Source organism: Macrobrachium rosenbergii, chromosome 47, assembly GCF_040412425.1.
Source record: "Macrobrachium rosenbergii isolate ZJJX-2024 chromosome 47, ASM4041242v1, whole genome shotgun sequence".
NCBI lineage: Eukaryota > Metazoa > Arthropoda > Malacostraca > Decapoda > Palaemonidae > Macrobrachium > Macrobrachium rosenbergii.
In genome coordinates, this window is record NC_089787.1 from 36710624 (window position 1) to 36738495 (window position 27872).

The 27872-nt window shown below is 35.5% G+C and overlaps 1 long non-coding RNA gene across 2 annotated transcripts in view; it reads left to right on the top strand.

Moving 5' to 3' along the window:
- LOC136830763 (uncharacterized) overlaps positions 1-27872 on the top strand; it is an 870103-nt gene that overhangs the window by 515370 nt on the left and 326861 nt on the right. The window contains exon 1 of one of the 2 annotated variants that reach the window (XR_010850739.1): positions 26585-26698. The exons of the other annotated variant lie outside the window; for it this stretch is intronic. This is a non-coding gene — a long non-coding RNA (uncharacterized lncRNA). Of the gene's footprint in view, positions 1-26584; positions 26699-27872 lie in introns of those variants that run through there. 2 annotated transcript variants of the gene reach the window in all.

Genomic DNA, 27872 nt, shown 5'->3' on the forward strand with positions numbered 1-27872 from the left:
AAGTGTCCCAGTGCTTTGCTTGACAGCTTAACTCTCATGAAAGCAAAATTATAAATATGCGGCATACGTTTCCTTACATGAAAGGAGGCTGAAACATATTAGCTCTTGACAGTTGTGTCTTGATAACAATGGATAATGGAACCAGTTGCATTTTGAGGGAGGGGTCCCCGAAAAAACAGGCGATAGAAACCATAGTATTTTGGGGATGCAGATGTATTTACTGGGAATAATGTGTGAATGCCCCATTCCCCGTCGATGTATGTGGTTTCTGAGAATAAGGGGAAATAGTGCCCATTGCATTTCCATCAGATATATTTCCGGTGGGGAAAGGCTCTTAGCACCTATTGCATTCGGATGAATGTGTTTCCTGAGAATATATCCTGAAATAAGTGGCACTAGAACCCTGCAAGTTTTGATTGGTATCTTTGAGGGTAATAAGGAGTGGTAGGATCCGTTCCATTGTGATGGAAGTGTTCCATTTGAAGGTTCGATTATGGAATCATGTAATTTAGGGGTATTTTATCAAATAAAAGGGTCAGATGTCGTGGAACCCACTGAATTTCTCCTGAGAATAAAGAGTAATATGTTGGGTTATTTTATTTTATTTATTTATTTATTTTTTGCTGGTGTTATGGTGAGTAAGATATACCTGAGCGCCTTAAATTTATAAGATAATTTTTTCATTATTTTAAAAGGTAACTGTGGGACTACATTTCGAAGGTTACAGGTCATGATGAAGTGATGAAACCAATAAACATTTCATGTTCATTTATCTTCATAGTAAGGGGCAAAAGGATCCAATACATTTTGAAAGCCGTGATTCCTTCCGCGTAGAATTATTGGAGCCCAATTAATTTTGAAAGGCGCATTTTATACTGACAAGGGGCAACCATTACCTTTTCATACGAAAACGATACGGGTTTTCTATACGTCCCGGCGTGCAGCGATATTCAGAGGAAAAAATCCAATTGTCCAATTACCCAGAAGGTATTGGTAATCAATAGAATGAATTCCACGAATATTTAATGATGGAGATTCTACGGAAATAGAGTTTTTTAAACTTATTTCGCTCCAGAGAATAACTGAATGTAAGAATATCGAGATATTTAATGGTATCGCTTGAAAGAAATTAGGTTTTGTACTTATTCTGCTCTAAAGAATATGCAAATGAAAAATGGGGCGAAATGGTTGACGAATTCGTAAAGTAGCGAATGCAAAATATTTATTATTATATCGGACGGAAATATCGCTGGTAATGTTTTTCTACTATTAATTATATCCCAACAAAAGGACAGTTCAGAGAATGCAAGCGATAACATCTGAAATTGGATCGGTATTATGTATATAGTACCGCTTTTGTTCAGTAGATGGTGATTTAAATTATCTTTTGAAATGATTCCTGAAAAAGAATGAAGCTTGATTATCTTATATTTAGTTCAGTGTATGACCTGGGAAGGTAACTATGCTATATAACGTAGCTTGCAGCATATCCAGAAAGAAATTATATAGGACCATTTCTTCATTACTGACTGTAAGAATTCCCTAAGTTTATATCATGAAAATCACCCTCTCATTAATCAACAACTTATTACCCAAGTGAAGTGCTTAGCATATGACATGTGAAGATATGAAATATAACGGCATGTCCAGAAAGGAATATTATTATACCTCGCTTATAGGAATAATTTCTGCATTGCTGATTTTAAGAATTCTCTGTTTTATCATGAAAACCATCCCCTCATTGGTCAAGAACTTATTACCCCAAGTAAACAAATGGAAGTACATTAGGAATACATCATCGATCGCTTGATAGGAAAACTCCTGTCATCGCCTGAATAAAGAATATAACGCCTTTTACCATTAGTTATGGAGTCATATTTGGAAAGCAACCTAAAGAACAGAGCACTGAAAAGAAATGCGTCCTAGAAAGTTAAGACAATTAAAGTAAATACACTTAAAACTTGCTTTAAAGCAGCATGGTACATTTCAGGAAAATATCTATGATTTCATTCATGTACTCACTGTCCCATCCCATTGCAGCGATTCACTGAAACTTATAAAGAGACTCCGGAACTAAGCATCGTAGTAACATATCTCCTTACACAACGAGCCGTTGCTGGAATTCAAGAGACAGTAAGGGTGCATCTACACTGCAGTAAAACATGTCATAAATAAACAGGTCGAGAACAAGTTGGCCGTAAGTGGAGAACAAACTTTTAGAAGTATCAATAAGTCGTTGACTGGTCGTTGTGGTGTGTGTACTAGCTTGCCAACATGATTTCACAGGTTTGACAGCTGTGCTGTAATCATTCGAGTTATGTTAGTAGGTTAATGCAGATTGTAAATCGACGTTTATGCATTTCACAATCGCCCTTCTCTGGTAAAATAATTAAATTCTGTCCCTGCCAAAGAGAGATCGCCTTTCACCTCCACAATATTCCTTGTTAATAATTATGACGGCTGGTGGCAAGCAAAGCAAAGTTTACTTGTAAGCGGTTAAAAAGAAAGAAAAAGTGATCTGGGTATTTCAGCAGATCTCTTCAGGCTCAAGCAGTGTTTTAGGTTGACACCTCGAAGGCTCATCTCTCTCTCTCTCTCTCTCTCTCTCTCTCTCTCTCTCTCACACACACACACACATATATATATATATATATATATATATATATATATATATATATATATATATATATATATATATATATATATATCTACTATCTCTTTTTACCAGATACATGTGTAATTGTAATATACAATGCCCTCTTGTGTATTTTTATATAGATACATATATATATATATATATACAATGCCCTATGTATTTATATATATATATATATAAATTATATATAATATATATATATATATATATATATATATGTATATATATATATATATATATATATATATATATATATATATATATGTGTGTGTGTGTGTGTGTGTGTGTGTGTGTGTGTGTGTGTGTAAGATGAGCCCACTAAAGAAAGATGGCACAGAATGTAGATCATTAAGTAATTCGCAAATGGCGACGCGACAAAAATAACCCATTAAAATTCACACCACCCGAAGACTCGCCTCCTCATCGCCCAGGAAATTTCCAGCATTTGAAAATCCCTGCAGTAGTTTCTCGTCGGTTCCGAGGATGACAGAATCACGCAGGGGCGTAATTCTCCATGAAGAAAAGAAAATTTACTCTCCATGCAATCTTTTTGCGGAGGAAACTGTTCAGGTTTTCGAAGTAATGTAAAAAGTTTATGGAATAAATCTTTTGCGTTTTTTTGTGATCACAGTATAAAGAAATAATTCCTGTTGTTGGTGTAAAAGAATGAATGAAATAGTAAAAATAATTTTCATAATCGGATTCGGGTGGAGTCAAATTGAAAATACTGTTTTGAAACCCGGTTAAGGTTATTTTTTGTTTCATTTACTTTGGGATTCCCTTAAACAATATTAACTGAATATCCGTTAAAGGTTATTTTGTTTGACATTCGCTTTGGGATTCCCTTAAAGGATATTAACCCATAATCCGTCATTTATTTTAGGATGCCCTTAATAAATGTTAACTGATAATCCGTTAAACGTTATTTTGTGTCATTTACTTTGGGATTCCCTTAAGAAATATTCCCCGTAGGGGCGTAGTGCTGTTAGTGCACCTCATGTGGTGCACTGTAGGCATTACTTGAGGTTCTTTGCAGCGCGCCTTCGGCCCCTAGTTCCAACCCCTTTCGTTCCTTTTACTGTACCTCCTTTCATATTATCTTTCTTTCTTCTTACTCTTCACCCTCTCCTAACAATTGATTCATAGTGCAACTGCGAGGTTTTCTTCCTGTTACACCTTTCGAACCTTTTGCAATCAATTTCCATTTCAGCGCTGAATGACCACATAGTTCTCAGTGCTTCGCCTTTTGCCTAAAATCTATATTCAACTCAATCCTTAAGCAATATTAAATGGTAATCCGTTAAAGGTTCTTTCGTTCGTCATTTAATTTGGGGTTCCTTTAGACATTCGTTCATTGAATATTTGCAATGTCATTCTTGCTCAGTCAGAAAAAAAAAGCATGAATGACTAGGGAACTACTGAATTGGAAACCGACTATCTTCGAAATGTATTGTCATTCTCGTGATTTTATAAAATAAATTATTTTTTATGATAATTTTTCTTTTGATGGTAAAAATGCTAAACATTTGAAAGTAGTATTTTTTTAAAACGGAAACAGTTTGGATTTTGATGACGTTTATTTTTTTTCAGTTAACGTTTTCAGTGGTTTATAATGTAAATTTTTTTTCCACCCTTCTACCTGGTTATTTAATCGTCAATTAATAAACAAGTAAAAATAGCCGAAAGTTTCATAATGTTGATAATCATTTTGGTTTATTTTTTATTTTGAAATATAATGCATTTTTTTTCATTTGATTTGTAAACAAGATAAAAAATGTGTGGTTTCTTCATGACTTGCGCAAGTGAGATGCATTTTTTCTTTACATGGTAAAATGCTGTTTGAAATATAAAACGGAAAAACGAACATATTTTTGTGGTTTATACATATTTTTTTTTAAAATAAGATATTTCCATTTGAAAAAATGAATTTGTAAATCAAGCTCAGCGATAATGGTGACCTTTGAAAAGTTGTGTCAGCTTCTTCGGCGGGTCCATTTTCACTATACGCAGCAAAACTCTCGATTTGCTGCGGTATGAAACTATCAGCTACAACCGGGCAGCGCTCAGTTACTCCCCAGATGTGGTCAAGTGAAGGTTCGCCGGCGACGATTCCGGAATTGGACTCAGTGGTGCCAGACGTACGATCCATGGTTAACCTTAAATAAAATAGAAACTTCTGAGGCTAGAGGGCTGCAATTTGATATGTTTGATGGTTGGAGGGTAGTTGATCAACATACCAATTTGCAGCCCTTTAGCCTCAGCAGTTTTTAGGATCCATGGGCGGACGGACAGACAAGGCCATCTCAATAGTTTTCTTTTACAGAAAAGTAAAAACAGGCTATATTCAGAGTGTGTTATTGTTGTGTGTTCAGAATATGTTCAACTGAATTATTTGCAATGGAGTTCTACAGAGTCAGTCGACAGCGAATGTGTTTGCCTTATCTCATCATTTATTCTTCTTTCACAAACCTGAGCAACTGGGTTTATTCTATCTCAGCTACTTTTGAACGTGACTTCTACGAACGCCAGTTTTAAACATTTTGTTTTGTCTATTCCATATATAGGGTATGTGTTCTCAGTGAATTAGGAATTCTTAATGGTGATTTTTAATGTTTTACATCAGCTTTCTTTTGTTTTATTTCCAAGATATTAGTTGCAATTATTATTTATAGTTCATAGAAAAAAAGATTTATGACGTTTTGCATCAGCTGTATTTTCTGTTATTAACGAGACATTAGTTGCAATTATTATTTATAGTTCATAGAAAAACCGGTAGTTTTATCTACTAAATCCAAATATCGTGTGTTGGCTTAAAGAAGTAAGTTTATTTTTCTGGAAACTCATATTTATTTTCTTAGATATTCATGGAAATACAGGTAACCGCATTCGACTTAAAAATTTACCTGTTTCTTGGCAAGATGACATGTACTTATTCGGTTCCACAGATTATTCAGTAATAATGACCATTAGAATCACTAGCGTTTTTTAACTTTTACGTTAATTATTTAATTCCGTTTATTTTTTTACGGTTTCCTCATTTTTCATTCAAGTGACTTTATAAATTTGACGTGATCTTTTCTTTTATCAATCCCCGCAATGACGTTATGAAAATATAAGGCCTTGTTTTTGTTAAATTTTTCAAGTTATTTTTTCCATTGACTCCCATATATACCCTTTATATACTGTATATATATATATATATATATATATATATATATATATATATATATATATATATATATATATATAGCTATGTTCAGCTTTAGCAATTTTCTTTATTCTGTGTATATCTCATATGAAAATTTTCACATTAAGTCAAGATACTGGCATAATATGACCAACCATCTCCAATATATTTAGTTACCCATTAACTTGAAAATATTACGTAAACTTCCAATCTCTTAAAAAAAAAAAGATAAATAAAACCCTTTGAAAAACACCACAAACAATTATAAACGACTTCTCCATCTGAAGCGTCAAGCACGAGAAAAAGATAAAGGAATTTTATCTCAGCATCCAAGGAGAATGGCACTCGTCAACTTTTCGTTTGCCGTCCTCAACCTTTTTTGTGTTTTTTTTTTTTTTTTTGGTGTCCGCGCCGACGGACACATCCCGCTCTTGAAAAGGAATGTCCCTGGGACACTGTCATTTGGGACATTTCGTTAATCGCCGAGAAAAATATTTGGAGGCTTTAAACCGAGACGATAAAACACGATAAGAATGTTTGCGATCGAGAATTTCCAGCGGCAAAGGAGCGAGGCGCTCGCCGGCGAATTCAAGACGCCTGTCTCAGCAGATAAGGTTATCAAAAATTTTTTAATAAAATAATAATAATAATTTTGTCACTTCGGTACTTGGATAATAAAATGTGGACCAGAAAGCATTTCCTTGGTTTAGTTTCTTTACAATTAGGATAGTTCCTTGTGGGGAAAAACTGTTATAGTAATTATATGCCATTTAATATTTTATGTAAAAATTTTCGTATTTTTTTAAATATTCAGATTCTCTAAGGCTTGTTTCTTATTGTTTAAGTTTAATCTGCCTCAAAATACATTTCTCTCTCTCTCTCTCTCTCTCTCTCTTATTTCTTTGTAATGTAATAAATAACTCTCTCAGATTTTTAATAGAGATTAAATTACATATTTAATACATATTATCTTAATTACATATATATATATATATATATATATATATATTATATATATATATATATATATGTATATATATGTATATATATATATATATATATTAATAATTTGTGTGGGTTCCAAATATTAAACCATAAATATCTCTTTATGTGAAATCACTTTACCTTGGGAATAATTCACACCAAAAGGCATTTATACATGGCAAGTGCATCTATCCCGATTTGACCCTATGTCATTTGTTTTTGATACAGAGATGACAGGGACTTTATACATTAGCTATCAAGCCATCCTGACCGGGGCAGACGCACTTATATATAATTCCCTTTCGGTGAAGGTTTATATATATATATATATATATATATATATATATATATATATATATATATATATATATATATATATATACATACATACATATTTATATATATATATATATATACATACATACATACATACATTACATATACACAGTATCAGTTTACAAAGAATAATTGCTAGGTACATAATTCACTTCTTCGGTCAACAGATATAGAGTGGGTTTTGATGAAGGTAGCTCACTCGGTCTCCCTTATTCCCTTATTAAACCTAATCTTTCCCGATCACTGAATTACAAAGGTAGGATACACTATGGTAATAATCACAATACCCTTTGCAAATACTGGTACATTCATAACCACCAATCAGTAATATTTATCCCAAGATATAACAATTACTTTCATTATGTAATGGCCAATTAATTGATGTTAGCGAAAAGCATAGCTACTCTTCATCATTAATCAAGATCATGTTCGCGATGGCGTGAAATGTGCCCATCATTAATCAGGTGATTAATTAATTGCCGGTGATTAACAGCAGCCTCGCTGTAATGGAACTCATTTATGGAACTCATTTTTTGCCGTCGCTGATTTCTGTTGGTGCCCTTGATACAAAAGATTTTTTTCACTAACGCTGAGGACTCATTGAATATCTGTTTGAAGTAGCATTTCCTGTGCTTTGAGTTTGCACAGTTGCTTGTGATTTATGGCTCTCATTTGTTCCATTTTACTTGTTTGTATGTTACATTTGGATTATATTTACATATGTGTATGTTGTTCATGGCTTTGATTTTACATGTTGTATGTTACACTCGGATTATACTTTACATTGTGTATATGATATATGGATTTGATTTTGCATGTTTGTATGTTACATCGGATTATATTTTACGTATGTGAATGTGGTTTGTGGTTTTGATTTTGCACATTTGTATTGATTCATGGTTTTATTTTACACTTTTATGTATGCTTTATAACTTTGATTTCACACATTTGTATTGACGTATGAGTTGTATTTTACTAGTCAGTATATGGTTCATTCCTTTGATTTTACTTATTTGTGTCCGGTGTATAGCTTTGATTTTACATACTCCTCTGTAGTTTTAGGTTTAGACTTTTAGACTTTACACTCTTGTATGTGGTTTATGGTTGCACATTAGTTTATGTTTTTTTGGTGGAGTTGGGGCCGCCGGGGCTTACACTTGAAACTTTTGTATGGGGCATGGTTTGACTGTACACATTTATATGTGGCTTGTAGCTTTGATCTTACACGTTTTGTGTTTAATTTATGGTTTTTACTTTACACATTTATTTAGGGTTTTGGCTTTAATTTCACATATTTGTTTATGGTTTGGCTTTGACTTCACATATTTGTTTATGGTTTGGCTTTAACTTCACACGTTTTTATGCAGTGTTTTGTCTGGATGCTAAACATTTTTTTGTGGCGTTACAACTGTTATCATTCTGTATAAGGTTCATAGCTCCCATTTAAGTCATTTGTCTGCGGTTTATGACTGCGGTTTTCCATGTTTCAAGGCTCTTAATTTGAAATTGAATTTGCATTTCATTTTACGTATGTGGCTTTTAGCTTTTACCTAACTCATATATGTGGGTTATGACTTTGAATTTTCACATTTGTATGATTTACGACTTTGACTTTACACAAAGTTTGTTTTTTTTCTACTTTAACTGTACGGATTTGTATGTCATAAAACGTTGATTTTATACACTTGTGTGTGTGGTTTAAGGCACTGAGTTTACTCATTTGTACAAGGTTTCTGCCTCTACTACACATTTTTGTATTACTGCTGTGACTTCACATATTTTTTGTATTACTGCTGTGACTTCACACATTTTTTGTATTACTGCTGTGACGCCACACATTTTTTGTATTACTGCTGTGACTTCACATATTTTTTGTATTACTGCTGGGACGCCACACATTTTTTGTATTACTGCTGTGACGCCACACATTTTTTGTTTTACTGCTGTGGCTTCACACATTTTTTTGTTGTTGTTACTGCTGTGACTTCACACATTTTTTGTATTACTGCTGTGACTTCACACATTTGTTGTGTTACTACTGTGACTTCACACATTTTTATGTGGTTTATGGTTTTGAATTTACACTTTTGGGCGTGATGTGGCTTTGAATTTACACACTTGTATAGGATTCCTTTCTGGGTCATGGCTTTGAGTTAATAAATTTTTTATGGCATATTGCTCTGACTTTATCCATGTCAGTTTTATAAATGGCCTTGATTTAATACATATGTTTATATTTTATGGGTCTTATTTTACTCATACGTTTGCGGTTTATGAGTTTGACTTAACAAATTTGTGTGTGATGTGGAGCTATACACATTTGTATATGGTTTATGGCAAATTTTTTTCCGTAAACATTTTTACATTATTCTGAACTTCAAAAGTTTCCTCCCGAAAGATTGCATGGAATGTAAATTTTATTTTCCTCATGGAGAATTACACTCGTGCGTGATTCAGTTATTCCCGGAACCAACGAGAAACTACTGCCAGGATTTTCAGAAGCAGGAAATTTCCTGGAATACGAAAAGACGAGTGTTGGGGGATGCAGATTGCTGCGCGTGGCCGTTTATGAATTAGAAATTTATCCGTATTCCTCAACCTCCGTCTTTTCATTCATTAAAGTTAGGCTGATAGACTTTATGCTTTAATTTTCCAATATGTTTAGTTAGTACTTCCACTGACTCTTTCACCTTCCTTTCTATTTTTTATACATTACTTTAATAATAATAATAATAATAATAATAATAATAATAATAATAATAATAATAATAATAATAAAGAAGGTAATAGATTACCTCTGCCGCTAATGGTCTTTATTACAACTTCATCTCTTTGGAACACCACTCTTTACTTTTTCTTCCTAATCTTCCTACTGAAACCAACTGTCAGGACTGAAACATCTACTAATCTATTTTGCCTTTCTTTCTCCAATCTGCTCACCCGTTTAATATTCAAAAAAGGAGCGTGATCCTACGCAGATATTAACGCACATGTTACAAGCTTCGTGGCCTTTCAGCCTCCAAGTAATATCGTGATATGTATCTAAGAATTTCCCTAATTACTACCAACACCTTTCTTTGCCTTTATCAACAGGTGATATCTTTGACCTTCAGATTTTGTCGTGAGAGTTTGTGTTGTTTCATTTTTTTAAGCTCCTCTGGTGGTTTCCTCTCACTTTACACTACTTAATTTATCACCTCCCCACCACCCCCACCCCTCGCTTACTCGATGTCATAATTTTATAAGGAAGGTTATACGGTTAATTTATTTTACATATGATTCGGAAAAGTGAAAGACGTCACAAAATCATTCAGAGTGCTAACTACTATTCACTCGCTCCTTTTTATCCTCAAACCTTGTAGTAGTCCATTGCCGCTTTCAACACACTCATTGTCTCTGATGAATGTTTTACGCGTTTTTTTTTTTTTTTTAGTTGGCGCACACTCCAGAAACTGGGGTTGCTCAATTCGCTCATTGCCCTTGAAAAACTATATTAATTTTTTCTTGCGATAGTTGTCGAACGGTGCCACCTAATGTTTATTTTGGTTTCATTTTTATTTTCCGTTCCTACGTATTTACAAGTTTATATTAACTCCTTTGTGTTCTGTCCATGAATGTGCGTCTTTCACTTATCACAGAAGCTATCTTATTTTTATGATTTTTCTTTAATTATTAACTATTGTTTCCCCTTGCTAATTACATTATTTCTTGCCAATTACATTATTCCTATACTTATGTAGTTGTTTTTTTTATTATTTTCTATTTCGTGCTATTTCCTTTATACACTTCTTCCTCCTACATTGTTTCAAGCGAATGGAGAACCGTTGAGAGCGAGACCCGGAGCGAGTATCTCTCGAGTATCCTGTTTGCAACGTTGCGTATTGAAATCGTTACTCCTATTGGCTGCGACAGGACAATGAGAGCGGAATGTTTACGATTGGGAATTCCTATCGGCGAAGGATAACGTCTTTCAGGACACAATAGAAGGCGCTGAAGGAGGAGAGGCGAGATAAGGGAAGGAGGGAGAGTTAATGGCTGGTTTTATTGCTCGTGACAGAATTCAGGGGAACATTCCACACTTCGGGTTTGATCTCGCCATTTTTTTTTCTTTTCATTTGTTTCCTAATCAGAGTCATTCTCTCTCTCTCTCTCTCTCTCTCTCTCTCTCTCTCTCTCTCTCTCTGACAGACATTCGGCACTTTGGGTTTGATCTCGCCATTTTTTTATTTGTACCCTAATCAAGTCATTATTCTCTCTCTCTCTCTCTCTCTCTCTCTCTCTCTCTCTCTCTCTCTCTCTCTCTCTCTCTCAGACATTCGGCACTTTGGGTTTGATCTCGCCAATTTTTTTTTATTTGTACCCTAATCAGAGTCATTATTCTCTCTCTCTCTCTCTCTCTCTCTCTCTCTCTCTCTCTCTCTCTCTCTGTTAGACATTTGACACTTTGGGTTGATTTCGCCGATATTTTTTTTACCCTAATCAGAGTCATTATTTTTCTCTCTCTCTCTCTCTCTCTCTCTCTCTCTCTGTTAGACATTGGACACTTTGGGTTTGATCTCGCCAATATTTCTTTTTACCCTAATTAGTGTCATTATTCTCTCTCTCTCTCTCTCTCTCTCTCTCTCTCTCTCTCTCTCTCTCTCTCCCTCTCTCTGATAGAAGTTCGACACTTTGGGTTTGATCTCGCCATTTTTTTTTATTTTTACCCTAATCGGAGTCATTATTCTCTCTCTCTCTCTCTCTCTCTCTCTCTCTCTCTCTCTCTCTCTCTCTCTCTGATTGAAGTTCGACACTTTGGGTTTGATCTCGCCATTTTTTTTATTTGTACCCTAATCAGGTCATAATCTCTCTCTCTCTCTCTCTCTCTCTCTCTCTCTCTCTCTCTCTCTCTCTCTGATAGAGCTTGTGTGTAAATAAGAATATTAGGATAGAGTTATTTGTCAATAGCTCACGTGATGTTCATAGTTAGAAAATTAAGGGTACAAATCTTTTAGAGCCAAATTCTCTACCTAAAATTTTTATTCTGATTTAATTATGGAGCTCAACTGCCTAACCCTCTCCCCTACCACCAACCCCCCGCCACTAACTGCCCCCGAAATAAGTAAATATGCACGTTGATTGAGATATAGCCATTGTATTTAAGATAATATACCACTGGAAAAGACTCAACAAGATATATTGGAATACGTACTTCATACAGATCTCCAGACATGTTATATTTCAATGCTGTTTTAGTAAAGGGAGAGATTAGAGTTTATGTCTGGGCTCGTGTTGTCGAAATTCACACCGCCCGAGACGCGACTTTGATGAATGGCTCCCAAGAAAATGGTTTCCTTTTGTCAGGGAAATTAATCCAATGTCAAGTGCGTCGCTCTCCTGTTTGTTATTATGTTATGCGAGGAATGTTTTGGTCCCGGGAATTTGGGAATTGGAAATTGGAATCCTGGTGAGCCATAAACCGAAATGATTATCCTGATGGGGTTATAAGGATGCTATTTTTTATTGTTATTAATCATTTGCTTAGTACAAAAAATAGAGTTGGGTGTTGTATGTCCTTAAATAAATATTTCTGTAAACTTTATATTCTTTTGTAAACATATCACTTTCGAAATTTTTGTTCTAAAACACTTATTTGCCATAAAATAAAGTTCTTTGATTTACGTCCAAAACTTTAGTTCGCTGTAAGTAATAAGATCATTATAAAACGGCTTTGCTTATAATGATAATTTTGCCTCGCCTAATAACATCTTTTACTGCCTCATTCCTTTTCCCAGGTAGAGTTCACTTATACACCAAAATATGGAGCTCTCAGTAAAGAATTGAAGCATTGGTTTTCCATATATAACAGCTGTTATGGCAGTATTATCGGTAATCAGTTATCAAAACATCCCCGTGAATGAGAAGTTACATATCGAGCCTTTTCAGACATTTTTCAATTAGCATTCAACATTTTATGAAAGGGAAAGCGTCCCAAATGTTGCAAATAACGAAAAATGAGAGAATGGAAATTCAGTGAGAAGAAATAGCCAATGATGGAGCTACTTCTACTTTCCTTTTTATATTGAAAAAAGTTACCTAGATGTAATATGTGGGACTAATTTTTTGTTATCTATCGGTGAAACGATAGATACATTTATAGAAATTGTTATGGAAAGTGCGATGACTCAGTTGAATTTGCAGAATGTTCTATTAGTGAAAATGAGTTATTGGTTGCCATCTTTTAAGTCAGTTTTTAAAAATGCGTATTAAAATATTAAGAAAAAATTATAATTTGACATCATGTTTATATATTTGTTCTTATCTTTATATATTTTTTACTTTATTACTATTGTTATTCCTTTTCATATCTGGATTATAATGAAAATCTCTCACACGTTTATTTCGGTAATATTGCAGAACATAAAGACTATTTAATCCTGGAGATTACATTACCGTGATGTTCATATAAGCCAGAACATTTATTTCAGATTCCATTTCGTGTGCATGCCTGTTTTGCCGAGCAATTATTTTCACTGAGGCGGGCAGACCAACCAAGTGTTTTCAGTCGCAGACACGTAAGCTACAGGTTCCCCTTGGAGTGGAATATAGAGTTTAGGCCAGAAGTTAAGTATACCTTAGTTTAACCAGACCACTGAGCTGATTAACAGCTCTCCTAGGGCTGGCCCGAGGCAAAGCACTGGGACCTATGAGGTCATTCAGCGCTGGAAAGGAAAGTGAGATTAAGTAGGTCTGAAAGGCGTAACAGGAGGAAAACCTCGCAGTTGCATTATGTAATAATTGTTAGGAGAGGGTGGATAGCAAGAAAGAAGAAAGTTAATATGAACGGAGGTACAGTAAAAGGAATGAAAGGGGTTGCAGCTAGGGGCCGAAGGGACGCTGCAAAGAAACTTAAGTAATGCCTACAGTGCACCCCGTGAGGTGCACTGACGGCACTAACCCCTACGGGGTATTGGTTTCTCTTGTGCGTGTAACGTTTCGGCGGTAACAGTCGCCACTCTAAACTGCAACGATAAAACGATGATGGGAAGTTTATGACTGGAAATTCCTATTAGCTGAAGGTGATTGGTGCGAAGGAGACAAATGAGAACTGTTAAGAAGGAAGAGGAAGATGGGGGAGTGGGATAAATGTAGGAGAGAAAAGTTGGGAAGAGGGACAACTGCGGTAAACGATGTGCGAAAGAGGAGTTAGAGAATGGGGGCGAATAGAGATGAAATGTCGTGAGAAAGAGAACGACGAAGAAAATCTAAAAAAATAAATAAATAAAAGATAATAATAATTTCTTTACGCAAATAAAAATGAAAAATTAATTACAGCTTATAAATAACATAGAAAAATTTCCTTTTGTGTTTTCCATTGAAAATATGAAAATGATTGACACTATCCATGATTACTGTCAATTCTCTTTATTATTTTACTTTATGTTTTTGTTGCTATTGCTCTTATTATTCCAGTGAGTAATGTGATGCATTATTTTATTAGTGTTCTTTAGATATACACACATAATATATATATATATATATATATATATATATATATATATATATATATATATATATATATATATATATATATATATATATATATATATATGTATATATATATACATATATATATATATATATATATATATATATATATATATATATATATATATATATATATATATATATATATATATATATATATATATATATATACTCATCCACTTTTCAGCAGAATTTCTCATCCATAAGATTTTCCATTTGCGAAGCCTAATAATTTCGCAGCCCACCGTCGTTGCGTCCCCGGAATTTAGTGGAGTTGTGTGCTCCGGATAATAATGATTTCTGCGCTAAATAATAATTATTTCTCGGGGAACGCTGGCCCCCATCTATACCCGTGTCTTCCAAAACTAAACCATTCCCCGATTTTACCGAATTATTTATATCCTTCTTTACCAGACATATATATAAAATATATATCCTGATTTTACGTCAGAATATTTGTATGGTTTGTTGTGGTATTCATATTTAGAATGTGGGATTTTGTTAATGCTGCGAGCTTTTATTTATATATATATATATATATATATATATATATATATATATATATATATATATATATATATATATATATATATATATATTTTCATAATTGTAATTTGTGACATTTATTGTATAAATCACTTGATGTATATGTTATCATCCACTTACACACACACTTATATATATATATATATATATATATATATATATATATATATATATATATATATATATATATATATATATATATATATATATATATATATATATATATATATATATATATATATATATATATATATATATATATATATATATATATAGACGTGTAAGTATTTAAATTCTCTGTCTAAGGTTTTGCGTGCAGCCGTGCATGACCCGCAAACATTATATATGCAAGATAAATAAAAAAAAAATAGGCTTTTGTTTTCTCATTTGTTCTAATTATCTCTCTTTTTTTGTGCCTTTGCTTCTGTTTATGACGTGGAATTTTAATCGTTGCTCTGTAAGGGGAAGAAACAACAAAGGCAGAATAATATTTCTCTCTCTCTCTCTCTCTCTCTCTCTCTCTCTCTCTCTCTCTCTCTCTCTCTCTCTCTCTCTCGTCCTTCACTGTTAATGTGACTTTCTGTGTGAACACTTTCATAGTAATATCTCACTCTTAATCATGTGGCTTGGCGTTGCTAAACTCTCTTGCCTGTCGACATGTTTCTGATTTGATCTTAGGCCAGGCCATTTCCTAAAGAGAGAGAGAGAGAGAGAGAGAGAGAGAGGAGAGAGAGAGAGAGAGAGAGCGAGAGAGGAGCATCTCAATCATATCATTTCAGTATCTCTGATTTACTCCCTCCAAACATGCACATTTACCTTAAGTATCTTTTATTCTCTCTCTCTCTCTCTCTCTCTCTCTCTCTCTCTCTCTCTCTCTCTCTCTCTCTCTCTCTCTCTCTCCCAGGAAGTTAGGGTAACCTTAAAGATCACAGGTAAGAAGCCTTTGGTATTTCATAGATGAAATTGATTCCATTAAATATTCAGTATTTATTTCCAAGACCATCGTCTGTTGCACACTTCAATAAATATCTGATGACTTAAGTTCCAGAAAAATATTAAGGCTAAAGTAGGACGTGAAAAGGTAAATGGTTGAAATATTCACGACTGTTACGTCTCTCTCTCTCTCTCTCTCTCTCTCTCTCTCTCTTTATTTCTCTCGTACATACTGAACGGTGAAGTGAATTTCGTTGGCTAACATTAATGAAATTATGAATACAAAAAAAAAAACATAAATAAATACAACACGTTCATTTCTGAAATATTCAAGTTATATAGACTTACATTTTTATTCTTCCTTAACGTAAATTGAAATAAGGTGTGTATCCGTTACAGCCGCATGTGCTATTCGACAAAGACGCCACTTGTTTCCTTGGCCATAATTTTCAGGGACTCATCAATCAAAGTCCCGAACCAGGTGACGTGGAAACCCCGTCGTTTCTAATCTCAAAATGAATGATCTGCACGTTCACATATTTCCAGGTGTTTCGGAATTGCATTGGTCCTGTCCGCTGTTAAGTGCATTCGGATATTTTGGGGATACGTATATATATATATATAATATATATATATATATATATATATATATATATATATATATATATATATAATGTATATATGTGTGTGTGTATGTATATATATATATATATATATATATATATATATATATATATATATATATGTAACGGCCATTTCTGAGCCTATACTTGATTTAAGTCTCTGTTTTATGAACAGAGGTTTGATCTCGCTTATCCTGAGACATTGTGCGATAGCAGTAACGTGAGCCGGCATCGTAAGTTATATCTTTCCCTAACTAAAATCTAAGGACTACTGGAATGAGATACTAAGTACAAAACTAAAACCCTTTATTGACAAAAATCAACGAAAAATAACTGTAAAAATTACGAAGAATGAAATCCAATGTTTCACATAACTATCAGAAAATCTTCTAAGGAAATAATGCTCCAAATCATAAACCCCCAATTACAGAAAATAACTCATCTGTCAAAACATGAACACGTCAATCAATTAAACAGGTCATCTCAAATGTCATACCACTCATCCTCGTAGGAGGGAGAGGAAAAAGTAATAGGAATGGAGTGGAACAGAAATACTCCACAAGTCCTCTGGGACAGTCTCCATGTGAAAAATCACTCACATCTTCAGACACACAAGAATCGGATCTCACAAGTCCACCTGAACAACAGTTCCTCCCATTATATTCATTATGTAACGCACGAACGAACGTACTTTTGTATGACATCATTCGAGGTCAAAGATCGGCAAGACACGCCTCTGTATTTCAAGGCGTCACTAAGTACACGTACACACCATACATTATTAAGAATTATCCTTCAAAACCGGATTTTGTAACTGGTTCAGCTTCTAGAACGTTCTTTGCTGAAAACGCATTTCCCAGCCCGTGTCTTGTCACCAAGGTGGTTTCTTCGACCCTTGTGGTATGCGAATGTTTCAGCAGTTTCCTATCTGCTGCGTATAATGAAAAATGGACCCTGCGAATAGCTGACCCAACTTTTCAAAGGTCACCTTCGCGAGCCTTTACAGATTGCTCGGCCCACGCACCTGAGGTGGACCCCACCTCAAAATGTCTAGGTGCAAAACTTATATATATCTTATAACATAGATATTATAGCACAACCAGTTCATTCAAGAAACGCATTAATCTAGACGATTTCACTCCTGGTACTGCCTCACGCTGAAAGGCCTGCGACTGCACCAGTCCAAGCTGAATGTATTCTTGCGTCGCCCAGCGATCCGACGAAAATGAATGGCTCGCAACCGCACAAGCCCATGTTGAAAGTGGCGCTCGCAAATCCTTTTGCGCCAACCCAACGTCTCCTCGAAAGTACGGCAACATGAAGACATCCTGCCCGACATCTCTCCAAAGTGCAGAAGTAACGTTGACAGCTTTCATATGTTGAGGACGGTGAAGCTATTCCAACCTCTCCATTTCGAGGAGTGGTATTTTCCGTGAGTCGGTCATATCGACAGTCATATCAAAAAGTTACTCGTCTATTCCCTATACCATATTATTACTGAACCAAATAAGACTATTAGTACAAAGGTCATATGTTCTCAATGTGAAACAATTCCAAGTTGGTACCCGGAATTTCCATAGTCAACTCACTACCAAGTACACTAACTCTAAGGAACCATTCATAAAAAATTCTATCCAACAGAAAAAGTACTCAAGAACGAAAGGCAATCCTAAACATCTGAAAGGTATCATATGTCGTAAAAGACATCAAAGTTCTACTCCGGTTAGCGAATATTTCGCAATACCTGACTAATTCTCAACACCATAGCAATTGACGTAATGGCAATCGCTCTATGATCTTAACAACTACAATTACTCATGGTACAGCTCCCTTATATTTTAAAAGAGAACTGAAAAACCCAAATACTGAATTCGATATCCCTATCAAAACCTTCCTAAACCTCTCTCCGAAATCCTAACTGACATATCCCAACCTGTAAAGATCAGGACCCGTTCGGTCCGATATACTAAATACCTCCCCAAAACAAAATCCTAAACAACAAACCCTGATTCTGTAACTCTATATTCAAAGATATTGGGTCAGACGGCAAAACACATAATAACATAATAACATAATAACACAATAACACACGGGTCAAATCTCGTATGAAATTAGCCCATGTCTCAATTCCCAAAATCATATGAAAAAAAACCATTAACTCAAAGTAACCCATTACTATCGCCAAGTGCGAACGATGAAATCCGTAACCGCAGTTGCGATCCATATTAAAAAAAAAAACTCAAATTCATATATCTACAAACTCTACGGCATTCTGTACACAATTTACACTAAGTACTGCAGCTTACATCAGAAATCACAATGAACCCCAACTATTAAAAATTCGTAAAACTCTACGGAGTAACGTCCTCCTGAATTACAACAAACTACAAGTCATGCCCATTTACAACCCATTAACACCCGAAAGGAAAAAATGACCTGTAACTACCCATTACCATAACAACAATACAACCCAGAATGCATCCATGCTAATACCCATTAACCTCCTTTTAATCTTAGAAATATGTGTCAAACGAGACACACCTGTGTTTTCATTCACAACAATAAATCTATTTCCCAATTTTGCTTCAGGTCTATACGGGATTATAGATACTTTCTTTTTCCCAGTAAAATTAGCAGACCTGGGATCTAAAGTCTCGTTAATAAACTCCCTACCATTGTCTGTGATCAGACATTCAGGAACACCATATCTTTTTATCCCTTAAAGAACGCTATAGCAACTTCCTCAGCTGATTTGTACTTCAGTGGGAAAATCTCGACAAAGCGAGTCAACTCATCAACAACTACTAATAAATGTCTATAACCATAAGCGGACTCTGAGAAGTTACCCAGAATATCCATATGCACTCTCTGAAACGGCCTATGTGGTATGGGATATGAACCCAAACGACACGACACTGTCGTCGCTAGCTTATTCGCATTGCAAATAGCGCACTTCTTCACAAAGGCTTCTACTGCGGAAAACATATTTTTCCAAAAAACTTGACCTGACGTTTTCATACGTCTTGTCCACACTAAATGAGGCGAACCAAATTTACAATGTACAATGTCTAGAACTTGGTGGTACTAGACTCTCTGGCACGATGATTTGTGTAATCTCACCCATGCTTCGAGTACTTGGAAGTTATACTTAACTTTCTCGCCAATAAATTATTCTCCAACTCTAGACCAGAAAAGGCAACTTATACCCTTTCTTCGGTGAAACTCCAAGAAAATGCCTTAGCATCTGACAACAATTTATCTTCATCTTGCTTTTGTTCGAGCAAGCCTATGTCCCAAGTGACATTTTCACCCGTAATATAACACACAGCGTTACTCTCACTATCACGAATAACAATTCCCGAGACTGCTGACTCTATTTCTCCCCGAAGTATGCACTGTAGAACGTGTATGTCCTCTACATGGATATCTTATCAGAAACTACTAATATCAGAGACATTAGACACCAAATATTTACTCTCTTCTCCCACACAGGATTCGGGGTGTATTTCCTCATCCTCGACCGGAAAATGTCTGCTCAATGCATCTGCAACTACATTATGCTTACCTTCAATGTATTTGAGGTTTGCATCAAAATCTCTCAATATTAGGAACCAACGTGCTCTCTTGGACAAATTTGGCTTATTAAAAGTTTAACAACGGTTGATGATCTGTAAAAAAGTCTCAACTTTATTTCCCAACAACAACATCTTAAAATGAACAAGGCTAGAGACGACTGCGAAAGCCTCCTTGTCCACAACTGACATCAGCCTTTCATTACTACCACGTTTTGAACTTTCTGCTATAAAAGCAATTGGGTGTAATTTCCTCAAATTTCTGCATCAAACACGCACCTATACCTTCCGACTCGCGTCAGTCACTAAGAGAACGGTTGACTAAAATCTGAAACTTCAAAACTGGTGGGTTCACCAAAGCGTTCTAAGCTTCTCAAAAGCTAATTGTTGACCGTCACCCCAAACAAACTTAACGTCTTCTCGTAACAAATCTGTCAATGGAGACGCTATTGTAGAAAAATTCCGCACAAAACGGCGAAAGAAACCCGACATACCCAGGAACGAACGAATCTGTTTCCTGGTTTTGGGAACTGAAAATTCACAATGGCTTTAACTTTCTCATCATTCACTCTGACTCCCTCTTTATAGTCAGTCAAAAAAAGGTCAAGTTCACTTCTCCCAAGGCCAAGCTATAAAAGGCCACAAAAAAAGACACGGGAAAGAGCTTCAGGTAATCAGAGAGAGAGAGAGAAAGAGAAATTCGTTTCACCTTCTTACAATGCATCGAAGGCCTGATGATGCTTACAGAAAAAATGCTAACACCAAACCTCGGGGCTCGCTCTGTCTCCAACGGGCAAAACTGCTGGATCAACACTTCCTTCGTCCAAACGGAAAGTGTCACTCAAGCAAAGGCAAGCGCTCTGCCCACATACTCACACGCACATACCCACACACGCACATACGTGTGTGACTACAAAAACCAAGAAGTGTCCCACACTTGTAAAAACTGTTTTGCACCCAGTACTCATAAATATCACGTAGGATATTACCCAAATATTAAAGTTCCCAGAAATAACCCAACAACCAAATATCACCCTTACAAATACACGCTGATGCGTACCTAAGATTGCTATAAAAAAATACAACACACCATAATACGCTCAGCGCTTCACTGGCGTGGCAAAGCAAGTACGACGCTCCGCCCAAACTCGTGACGCAATTACTGTCACCGTGGTGATGACGTAACACACTCGTTGCAACCGAAACATCAGTTAAACACAACGACAAAAACACACAGTTGTCCCTATCACCAGTTACAACACAAACGAAAAGGACAATTTCACATCAACCCAACTAAAAAAAGAAAAAGATAACATCACAACACTTACGTTAGCAGTGCGCGAATTTCCATCAAGCAAAGAGAGAGAGAAACAAAAACACTCGCGCGTCTTCACATGTTTTAACACACATAGCGGTCTTAATATCGCAATTATTGCACAATATCACCGTTTTTACCCCTACCCAAAACACTCTCCATTAAAACACTAGCTAAGAGAGAGAAGCTTACAGCTCGCCTCAGCAACTGCTGAACAGAATACAAAATCCTATCCTGAGATGCCAACACTAATTTATCTCTCTTCGGAAACGTATACATGCCTAATTATTTAACACCATCTAACTGCCCTAACTACCTTATACGCTACCTTTTACGCTGCCACCAAAAACTGTAACGGCCATTTCTGAGCCTATACTTGATTTAAGTCTCTGTTTTATGAACAGAGGTTTGATCTCGCTTTTCCCTGAGACATTGTGCGATAGCAGTAACGAGCCGGCATCGTAAGTTATATCTTTCCTAACTAAAATCAAGGACTACTGGAATGAGATACTATACAAAAACTAAAACCCTTATTGACAAAATCAACGAAAAATAACTTCTTAAAATTACATGAAGAATGAAATCCAATGTTTCACATAACTATCAGAAAATCTTTCTAAGGAAATAATGCTCCAAAATCATAAAACCCCAATTACAGAAAAATAACTCATCTGTCAAAACATGAACACGTCAATCAATTAAAACAGGTCATCTCAAATGTCATACCACTCTCATCCTCGTAGGAGGGAGAGAGAAAAAGTAATAGGAATGGAGTGGAACAGAAATACCGCAATAAAGTCACAAGTCCTTCTGGGACAGTCTCCATGTGAAAAATCACTCACATCTTCAGACACACAAGAATCGGGATCTCACAAGTCCACCTTGAACAACAGTTCCTCCCATTATATTCATTATGCCAACGCACGAACGAACGTACTTTTGTATGACATCATTCGAGGTCAAAGATCGGCAAGACACGCCTCTGTATTTCAAGGCGTCACTAAGTACACGTACACACCATACATTATTAAGAATTATCCTTCAAAACCGGATTTTTGTAACTGGTTCAGCTTTCTAGAACGTTCTTTTTCTTGAAAACGCATTTCCCAGCCCGTGTCTCGTCACCAAGGTGGTTTCTTCGACCCTTGTGGTATGCGGAATGTTTCAGCAGTTTCCTATCTGCTTATAATGAAAATGGACCCTGCGAATAGCTGACCTAACTTTTTTAAAGGTCACCTTCATGAGCCTTTTACATATATATATATATATATATATATATATATATATATATATATATATATATATATATATATATATATATAATGTATATATGTGTGTGCTGTGTGTGTGTATATATATATATATATATATATATATATATATATATATATATATATATATATACATATGTATATTAAAATAATACGATTCACGTAGCTCTGAGTGGTGAAAAAGTCACTCAATTAAAGGCACATAAAGAACAGAAAAAAACTATATACATAAATTTGAACAGAGAAAAAATACACTGTATAATATATATACATATATATATGTGTGTGTGTGTGTGGATATATATAGTGTATTCTTTCTCTATTTAATTTTATGTGCCTCTAATTTAGTGACTTTTACACCACTCAGAGCTATGTAAATCCTATTATTTTACTATAACCGGGGAAAACAGCGCTACTGTTGGAATCGGAAAATAGGTTCATTTACTATTAGCGGGTATTTCTTCCCACCAGCAGGTTCATAACGCTTCACTAGGTTCTCTGCCTAGATGTGCATCCTAAACCTTTAGCACTTGCTACCACTGAAGTTGCAGTCTTCAGACTTGTGCAGCGTCTGTTGGCCCAGAGAGAGAGAGAGAGAGAGAGAGAGAGAGAGAGAGAGGCTTACTTGCCAATTAATGGGTTTTACTCACCCATGGGGTTCATGGGAGGGACTGCACTAGAATCTCAAGCAACTGACCCTTCCAAGGTCAGCAATGAAGAAGAAAAAGAGAGATTATCTGGGGTAGAGTCACTATGTTTTCCTTTTTTTTGTTTTTTGTTTTTTCTAGAGTATATTTAGCTTCATGCTTTGCAAGGAAAGTTGTTGTAGTTAAGGTTCTGCTGTAAATGGTTATAAGATTTTCGTTTATTTAGCTGCATTTACAGTTTTAATTGTAAAAATAAATATGCTGAAAATATTATATAGCATGATTTCAAGTGTTCTAGTTTAGATGTGCATTTGGATTCAAAAGATTTATATGTCCATTTTGATATACTTTTGTTGGACCATATTCAAGAGTGTAATTTTATGTTGTGGTCAATAAACTTCTATCTATATATGTATCTATCTAGCTTTCTATCTATCTATCTATCTATCTATCTATCTATCTATATCCCTTTGGATAGGGTAGTTAGTCAGGAAGAATGGAAAATAAATGGATTCGCATGAGTAAGAACTTTAAGCAAAATAATGTATTTTGCTGGGAAATAAATGAAATGAAAATAAGATAACGGATCAACAGATGCTGGCTGAACTGACTGCGGTACTGGGTTGAAAGAGTATTTTTTAAAGATTCGTTAAATGCTGAGAATAAAAGAGAGCAGAGATGAATGACCCAAGGAGGAAGGGGTTAATGCAAGTAAGAAAAATCTTGTTGAAGTGACTGCTAAACATGCACAATAAGGATGGCAGTTAACAGGTTGAAGAATGGAAGGACAACAAGAGTTAGAGATATGTGACTGAGTAGCTGACCAGGGTTTAAAAGGTACGTTTGGATGAAGGAAAGGTTCCCGAGAATGGTTGAGAGAAATCATTTCTTCTATGTGTATAGGTAAGGGGATAGAAGAGACTGTATAGGGACTAACATTTCTTACTAAACCGGAAAGGTTGTATGGTAGTGCTTTGACTGATGAAGTAACGGAGATAACAGAAGGATGATGAGATGAAGAATTGTGGAATTAAAAGAGGAAGAGGTTTTGTTTATGGAGCGTTTGCTATAAAACACTTACGCGAAACATCTGAAAGTAGCAAAGAGAAAATGATGTGTCACTTGGTCTTCATAAAAGCTTATTATAGAATCAAAAGAGAGGTAATTTGGAGGGTGTTGAGGTTGTATGATATAAAAATAATTTGTTGAAAGATTAAAAATTCTAATGGTGGAGGTGAAACACCTGAAGACAAAGCTGCTTTGTCTGCATGACTGTTTAACACATGAGAGAAAAGAGTTGAAGCTGTAGAGAAGATCTGTTTTCATATTGTATGTGGAATAAGAAAAGTTGAAAGTGGGAGGTATGTAGATATGACAGAAGAAATTGTGCTAACATTGTTACCACAGGTGAATGGGTGGCTCGGAGTGTTGTCAGGTGGTTTGGTCTTGAGGAAAGAATGGTGAACAGTAGAACTGTGAGGAGTGTGTGTAAATCGCATGTTGGAAGGGAGGGGAGAGGAAGACCTGAAAAGTTATTCATAGATAGCGTGAAAGAGGTACTGCAAGGGAATGTCCTTAATATCCAGGAAGTACGAGTGCAGCTGTTAAGCGCTTTCTGTGGGTGTATGAAGCGGCTTATGTAGTTGACGTTTATTGCACGATTCAGTAAGAAGAGCATGAATGCGATGGTGACCATTAAGTTATCTTTTCTCGGTAGCACCGAATGTTAGGAAAATGGCTTAATGTTTATATGTGTATGATATATATATATATATACATATATATATATATATATATATATATATATATATATATATATATATATATATATATATATATTATAGAGAGAGAGAGAGAGAGAGAGAGAGAGAGAGAGATTAGATAAAAAATTCGTTCTCGAAATCAGACATAGTAAGTACATTTAAATGTTGGTTGACTGGAAATGTAATTGCAAGGTACACAAAAATCACAGACTGTTCACTATGAATTTACCTTCATATACATATAAACACACATATCACACAAATGTAGACCTAAAAAGTGCTACTCCACAATCATTCTTCTTCCAACGCGAAGTTCGTTGGAAATATTTGCAACCCATGAGCAGCCATAAATTTTTCCCATTCCCCAGTAGTAGAAGTTCATGAAACGGTGATGTCGATAAAAGCCTTCTGATGTGTTTCTTTATTTAAGACTTATCAATCATAGTATTTTCCTTGAGCATAAGCTTACTTTGGTCTTATACCCATTTCAAAAGAGCCCAAAAGTAACCTGGGTGGCTGCTATAACAGGAGATTTCACAATATTTTCATTTGGTACAGCCTTGAACGCCGAACAGAGATGACTCAGTCAAGTACATGTTTCCTCATTAACTGTTAGACACTTACACGAAAAGCTTTCATCTTGGTGCACGATAGAAGGGGGACTATATTAAGCGGGATCTATCCTAGTGACCCCCCAGGGTTTTAACCAGGTATGTATCCACCCTTGCGGTGTGTTTAGTACAAGCCCGTTGGGGATGACCGTAAAAACATAAACAAAAGACTGTAAATATCATAAAGATAATGACCACAAAGAAATATTAGTCCTAGATAACGACCCTCGAACTTTGCTGGGGTCACTATATAGGAAAGATATTTATAATGTATGCGCTTGAAATAATACTTGGCATCAATAAACGTTAGATATGTTGAATGTTTTAAGGTAAACAGATACCAGTTGAAAATAACATCAAGCATCTCTTTCCTGATGCAGTAAGGAAACATTTTCAGACGCAAGCTCGTTTCTTAAGTACGAAATTCAATATGGTGATTAAACTTATGGTTATTTACTCCATATAACAACATTTCCACGACAGCGTCCATTTCAAAGGTTTTTTCTTACAATGGATTAAGGAATGAATTGAATTGAACTAGTCATGGATAATGGAATAAAGTTTGGAGTGTTGTTGAATTGCATTGTGGGAAATGACAAATGACTGCCGCTCTGAGAGTCGTTCGGTGATCTTTACCACCTTGTGCTTTGACTGTTGAGGACTTGACGTTTGATGACGCCACGAATTGCTCAAATGAAGCCGTGGTTTTGTATAAGTGGTTAGCACGGTAAGGTCATTGTTGGTTTTACATGCATTGCTACTCTTTAGCCTATATGTATTACACTTGGCGACGAAAACAAAATGTTTGTGAATGAACGAACCTTTACATAACTTTTGGACTGGCCGAATTGCCGAACGTAGACCTAATGTAGTGAGTTGTGTATCTGGTGTATCTTGAAATTATTATGATAATAATAAGGGAAAAACTTAGGCAGATTCTCTCTCTCTCTCTCTCTCTCTCTCTCTCTCTCTCTCTCTCTCTCTCTCATTTGAAAGGCACTTGCATTTGATGAGTTATGTAAAACACAATGTTGAAAGCTCTGGCTATTTCTAACGAATTCGGTGATGCCATACAAGTGCATAGAAATTAATATATAGGGTATACCGCATTTTGATTAGGTTACGCTGAGATGCTTACAAAGGAAGACCTCACATATTTAGAGTTCGTAGACAAAGCACAGTTATTGTAAGCTCTGGCTAAATTAGTAATCGTAGGCCTAGGTGTAGCTTTAGCTTCAGGAGAGCTGAAGTTCATGTTGGGCAGCAAAAGTTGTTGACAAACGATCTGCCAAATGTGTGTTGTTAATGAAGAGCGTCTCACCCTTTGTGAACTGTGAACGATATCCAGTTGACCCAGGTACTATGTAGAGGTGTGGCGGCTAACCTAGATTTACAAATTTTACACGTTAGATTTAAGAAGAAAATAATCAAGTGTCACTAGACCGATAAAGCACATCCCGCTGCTCTGAAAAGGTTAACCCTAAGGAGTAGTTCATGAGGGCGGAAATTTGGAGCAAGAAAGAAAGAGTTGGTGTTGGCAGTTGGGACGTAAAGGACATTCAAGGGAACTTTTAACACAGATTACAGCAAGATCTAGAGATTACAGTACACCATTCAGTAGGTAGACGGTATCAGAGCCTCCCCTCCCATCCCGTTTCCTTGCTAAAGGAACTAGACCCTACCATTTAATTAAACCAATAAGTACTGTGGAAAACGCATTTTTCCCTTTGTTGCACACCAGTCAATGTGTGAAACCGAAGCTATTCATTGTTGTTCAACTAAGTAAACAGCTGTGCACTCACATGATTAGATATAAAGTAACATACAGCTCCACTGTATTTTTTCCCCTCTTCATCGCCAAGATCTTACCTATTTCATTTTTCCCCTGACACCTAAAACCT